The sequence below is a fragment of the Hypanus sabinus genome, chromosome 1, assembly GCF_030144855.1.
Source record: "Hypanus sabinus isolate sHypSab1 chromosome 1, sHypSab1.hap1, whole genome shotgun sequence".
NCBI lineage: Eukaryota > Metazoa > Chordata > Chondrichthyes > Myliobatiformes > Dasyatidae > Hypanus > Hypanus sabinus.
The window spans coordinates 207588145-207594144 of record NC_082706.1 but is presented as its reverse complement, the minus strand read 5'-3'; the positions used below and the strand labels follow the sequence as shown (position 1 = coordinate 207594144).

The window sequence follows — 6000 nt, the reverse complement described above, 5'->3', positions numbered from 1 at the left end:
GGGAGGAAAGACCTCTGTGAGGAGGAGCGGAGCATTGGAGGGTAACGCCGGCTTTGCCCCATCCCCATTCTCTCCTCACCCCGTATTTCTTCCTGCATCTCTCGCACTGCTCTTCTTCGTACCATTTCCCCCCTGATGTGCTGAAAGCTAACTTCTTGCATACCCCAATTCTATAGCTCCTCGATTCTGAAGTCAGTCATTTCAAGTTGTCAGTGGGTAAAAGCATCTTCTTTAAGTGTCGGGCTCGGGTGTTCTTAATTACGAACGAGCAGGGCACAGAGACGCATGGAATTAATGCAGATGAGTGGGACCAGTCTAGACGGGTGTGATAGCTTGCATAGAGATAACGGGCCGAACGGCATGTTTCTGCACTGAATGTCTACTTTTGACCCCAAGCCTGTCTTTATCTACCCGCCCCCTCATAACCTACATTCCCCTTGCCTGTATCACCTCTTTGTCCATCTGCTAGAGAGGATTCTCTCTGACCTCCCCCCCCCCCCCAACACTCCCCATCGCCTCCCTCTCACCATCTCAACCTCCGAGGAATTCCGCCTTCCCCTTTGGAATCTGACAATACCCCCCCCACCCCCAATGCTCCAACCTCCTGTCAGTAAGGTGAGAAAAAAGCTATCTTCCATGATAGAACTTACTGATTTCTGCCCCCTTGCCCCTTCCACACTTGTTTACAATGGATTTGGTGTTCAAGAGTTCCAAGCCCTCACCTTCTGTTACAGAAAAAAGGCTATGATCTCATCACACTCTACAGTGGGCCGATGATCTCAGAATCAGATTTAATATCACCAGTACACGTTGATACTGTGCAAGCAGTACAATGCAATATGTAATAAATCTGTGAATTACTGTATGTATGTGTGATTCTCACTGGGCTTGGGATCCCAGAGGGGAACGGGGCAGAATACCCCAGAGTTTGAAATACTGGGAGGGGAGCAGCCTGTACCTCCTTCCTGATGGTAGCAATGAGACGAGGGCATGTCCTGGGTGATGGGTGGGGGGGGGGGGTGTCCTTTGTGATGGATGCCTCCTTTGCCAGGCATCGCTCCTTGAAGATGCCGTGGATGCTGTGGAGGCTGGTGCCCATGATGAAGTTGACGGAGTTTACAATTCCTTTGATCTTTCGATCCTCAGCAGTAGCCACCCCCTCCCCTATACCAGACAGTGATGCAGCCAGCTAAATTGCTCTCCACGGTGCATCTGTAGAAATTTGCGAGTGTCTTTGGTGACATACCAAATCTTCCCAACTCCCGAAGAGATATAGCCGCTGTCGTACCACCTTCTCCTAGGAATTTTTAAATGAAGTAAGGGAAAGCCGTTTCAGGAATTATAGATGTAGAGCTAGGTAGAGCCAGAAGGAGGAATTATTTTCCATGTAGATGGTTGTCATGGGATTTGCACGTCATTATGTTTCTCTGCAGTTGCCTCATTGCATAGTCTCTCAATGTTTAGGCATGGAGCATCAAGAAAACAGTGGAAAAGTACTTTCCCCCCAAAAGTCCGAGTTGATTTTGGGAATACAATGTTTGGGAGCAATTTTTAACATGTACGATAGGTCTATTGTCTCAGTTTTCACATTTGTGGATATGAGTAACATTGCAAATCCTAGGATCTTGAAAGAATTGTCTTGAAACCATATAACCATAAAACAATTACAGCACGGAAACAGGCCATCTCGGCCCTTCTAGTCCGTGCAGAACGCTTACTCTCACCTAGCCCCACCTACCTGCACTCAGCCCGTAATCCTCCATTCTTTTCCTGTCCATATACCTATCCAATTTTTGTTTAAATGACAAAATTGAACCTGCCTCTACCACTTTTACTGGAAGCTCGTTCCACACAGCTACCACTCTCCGAGTAAAGAAGTACACCCTCGTGTTACCCCTAAACTTTTGCCCCTTAACTCTCAACTCATGTCCTCTTGTTTGAATCTCCCTTACTCTCAATGGAAAAAGCCTATCCACGTCAACTCTATCCTCATAATTTTAAATACCCCTATCAAGTCTCCCCTCAACCTTCTACGCTCCAAAGAATAAAGACCTAACTTGTTCAACCTTTCTCTGTAACTTAGGTGCTGAAACCCAGGTAATGTTCTAGTAAATCTAGATTTGTAGATTGTTAACACAAAAGGTTCTGCAGATGCTGGAAATCCAAAGCTCGTAGATTGCTGATACATCGAATTTAATGTTCTAGAATTTACTAAGGTTCCATATAGACTAGAATATAGATGAGAATAGAGACTAACTCCTTGATTTTTGAAAAAAGAGAGCAGAAATGGGTAACTGCGGTCAAATTGGCTAAATGTGTCATAGGGAAAGAGAAGCAAACAAAAAATGATTTGTTTTATTTAGAGCAGGTGTTCCTAACCTTTTTATATCATGGACACTCTGACCATTAACCAAAGGGTCTGTGGAACCCAGGTTCGGAGCACCTGACTTAAAGGTACAGCACAGAATAGATCCGTCCAGCACTTCGAATCGTGCCACCCAGCAACGCCAGGCAACCCTGATTTAATCTCAATGTAATTATGGTACAATTTACAATGACCAGTTAATCTACCCAGTACGTCTTTGGACCGTGGGAGGAAACTCGGAGAAAACCCATGCATTTCATTTGGAGAATGTAGAAAGACTCCTTGCAGAGGATGCCAGTAATGAACTCCAAGGTCTGATGCCCCCAAGCTATAATAGCACTGCACTAACTGCTGTGGTGTCCTGAAATTGCCATTAAAACAGGGCAGTTAGAAATATTAAAAGTAATTAGGCCAAGTCGACATAGTTTTGTGCAAAGGAGATTATGTTTGACACATTGATTACACTTTTTTTTGAGAAGTGATATATGATGTAACGAAAGAGCATATAAAGGGTCGTGGAGCATTACAGCACGGAGCACAGTCCGTGGTGCAGAAGGGAAAGGGGGAAAAGAGGGGAGCAGTAATGATAGGAGACTCAGTAGTCAGAGGAACTAACAGGAGATTCTGTGGACTTGAAGAGGATAGTATGTTGCCTCCCAGGTGCCGGAGTCAGGGATAACTTGGATCGTGTCCATGGCATTTTGGAGGGGGAGGGAGACCCACCAGATGTCTTGGTACATGTTGGTATCAATGACACAGGAAGGAGAAGCAAAGAGATTCTTAAGAGAATTCAGAGAGCTGAGAAGCAGGACCACCAGGGTAGTAATTTTGGATTGCTGCCTGTGCCACATGCCAGTGAGGGTAGACAGAGGTTGATTTGGCAGATAATTGCGTGGCTGAGAAGCTGGTGCAGGGGGCAGGGCTTCAAGTTCTTAGATGTATGGATCTCTCCTGGGGTGGTATGACCAGTACATAAAAGGACGTGTTGCACCTGAACCTGAGGGGGACTGATATTCTTGTGGGCAGCTTGGTGAGAGCTGTTGACGAGGGTTTAAGCTAATTTGGTTGAGGGGTTGGAAACTGTAGTGAAGGGACTCGGAATAGGATGGATGGTAAAAAAGCAAAAATAGCATGCATTCAGACTGTCAGGAAGGGCAGGCAGATGATAGGACATAATTGCACTCAGCAGGGTGAGTATCAGAGCATTAGAGATGCAGAATTTAAAAAGGTAACAAATACAGTACTCAAAGTGTTATTGCTCAATGCACAAGCATAAGAAATAAGTTGGATGATCTTGTTGCACTTTTACAGATTGTCACATATGATGTTGTGGCCATCACTGAATCATGGCTGAAGGATGGTTGTAGTTGAGAGCTGAATGTCCAAGGTTACAGGTTGTATCAGAAGAATAGGAAGGTAGGCAGATAGGCAGAGAGGGTGACGTGGGTCTGTTGGTAAAGAATGGCATCAAATCTGTAGAAAGATGTGACACAGGATCAGAAGACATTGAATCCTTGTGGGTTGAGTTAAGGGACTGCAAGGGTAAAAGGACCCTGATGGCAGTTATATACAGGCCTCCTCACAGAAGCTGGGAGGTGGACCACAGAATACAAATGGAAATAGAAAAGGCAAATCAAAAGGGCAATGTAATGGTTGTCATGGGAGATTTTAACATGCAGGTCAATTGGGAAAGTCAGCTTGGTATTGGATCTCAGAGCAGTTTGTTGTTGAGCCTACTAGGGGATGAGCTATACTGGATTGGGTGGGTGTTATGTAATGAACCAGAGGCAATTACGGAGCTTAATGTAAAAAAATTCTTAGGAACTGGAGATCACAATATGATTGAGTTCAACTTGAAATTTTATAGTGAGAAAGTAAAGTCTGACGTAGCAGTATTTAAGTAAAGGAAATTACAGTGGTATGAGAGAGGAGTTGGCCAAAGTAAATTGGAAAGAGATGCTGGCAGGGATGACAGCAGAGCAGCAATGGAGTGAGTTTCTGGGAAAATGAGGAAGGTGCAGGATAGAGCAAAGAAATATTCAAACAATAGTACAACCGGAGTGACAAGGGAAGTCAAAGCTAATGTAAAAGCAAAAGAAAGGACATACAACAAAGCAATAATTAGTGGGAAGACAGAGGATTGAGAAGCTTTTAAAAACCTACAGAGAGCAACTAAAAGAGTCATTAGGAGAGAAAAGCTGAAATATGAAAGCAAACTAGCAAGCAATATCAAAGTGGATAGTAAAAGCTTCTCCAAGTATGTAAAAGATAAAAGAGATGAGAGTGGATATAGGACTGCTAGAAAATAATGGGGGACAAGGAGATGGCAGATGAACTAAATGAGTGCTTTGCATCAGTCTTCACTGTGAAAGACAATAAGTGTGCCAGATGTTGAAGGGTGTGAGGCACGAGAGGTGAGTGCAGTTATTATCACAAGGGAGAATGTGCTCAAAAAACTGAAATAACTGAGGGTACATAAGTCACCTGGACCAGATGAACTGCACCCTTGGGTTCTGAAAGGGGTAGCAATGGAGATTGTAGAAGCGTTAACAATGATATTTGAAAAATCATTGGACTCTGGCATGGTGCCAGAGGACTGGAAAATTGCAAATGTCACTCCATTCTTTAAGAAAGGAGTTGGGCCTCCGTTAGTCTCGATAGACCATGGATTTGCACCTTGCAAAGTTTCCAGGGTGCAAGCCTGGGCAAGGTTTTTTTATAGAAGACCGGCAGTTGCCCAAGTTGCAAGTTCCCCTGTCCACGCCACCGATGTTGTCCAAGGGAAGGGCATTAGGACCCATACAGCTTGGCACCGGAGTCGTCGCAGAGCAATGTGTGGCTAAGTGCCTTGCTCAAGGACACACACTCAAGCTTCAGCCAAGGCTCAAACTAGCGACCTCCAGATAACTAGACGAATGCCTTAACCATTTGGCCACGCGCCAACAAGAAAGGAGGAAGGCAGCCGAAAGGAAATTATAGACCAGTTAGCCTGACCTCAGTGGTTGGGAAGATGTTGTAGTCATTTATTAAGGATGAGATTATGGAGTGCTTGGTGACACATGACTAGATAGGACAAAGTCAGCATGGTTACCTTAAAGGAAAATCTTGCCCGACGAACTGGTTGGAATTCTTTGAGGAGATTACAAGTAGGATAGATGAAGGGGATGCAGAAGATGTATATTTGGACTCTCAGAAGGTCTTTGACAAGGTGCCACACACGAGGCTGGTTACCAAGTTAAGAGCCCATGGTATTACAAGAAAATTACTAGCATGGTTGGAGCATTGTCTGGTTGGTAGGAGGCGGCTAGAGTGAACAAAAAGATCTTTTTCCGGCTGGCTGCCAGTGACTAGTGGTGTTCCGCAGGGGTTGGTGATGGGACCACTTTTTTGTACTGTATTTCAGCGATTTAGAGGATAGCTTTGTTGCCAAGTTTGCAGATGCTATGAAGATTGGTGGAGGGGCAGATAGTGGGATGTAAGGAAGAACACTCGCAGAATGTTGGAGGAACTGTATAGAAAAGTAGGAGGGTTCAAAGTAAATTTCAAATTATACCTTGAGGTTAAATTTTTTTGCAGGCATTCACAGTAGAACAGAGAAATACAAAAGAATCAATGAAAAACTACACAGAAACAAA

The 6000-nt window shown here is 44.4% G+C and overlaps 1 protein-coding gene across 1 annotated transcript in view; it reads left to right on the top strand.

Annotated features, from left to right (window-relative positions):
* Positions 1-6000, top strand: part of LOC132407436 (reversion-inducing cysteine-rich protein with Kazal motifs-like) — a 135804-nt gene that overhangs the window by 469 nt on the left and 129335 nt on the right. The gene's annotated exons all lie outside the window — the stretch shown is intronic.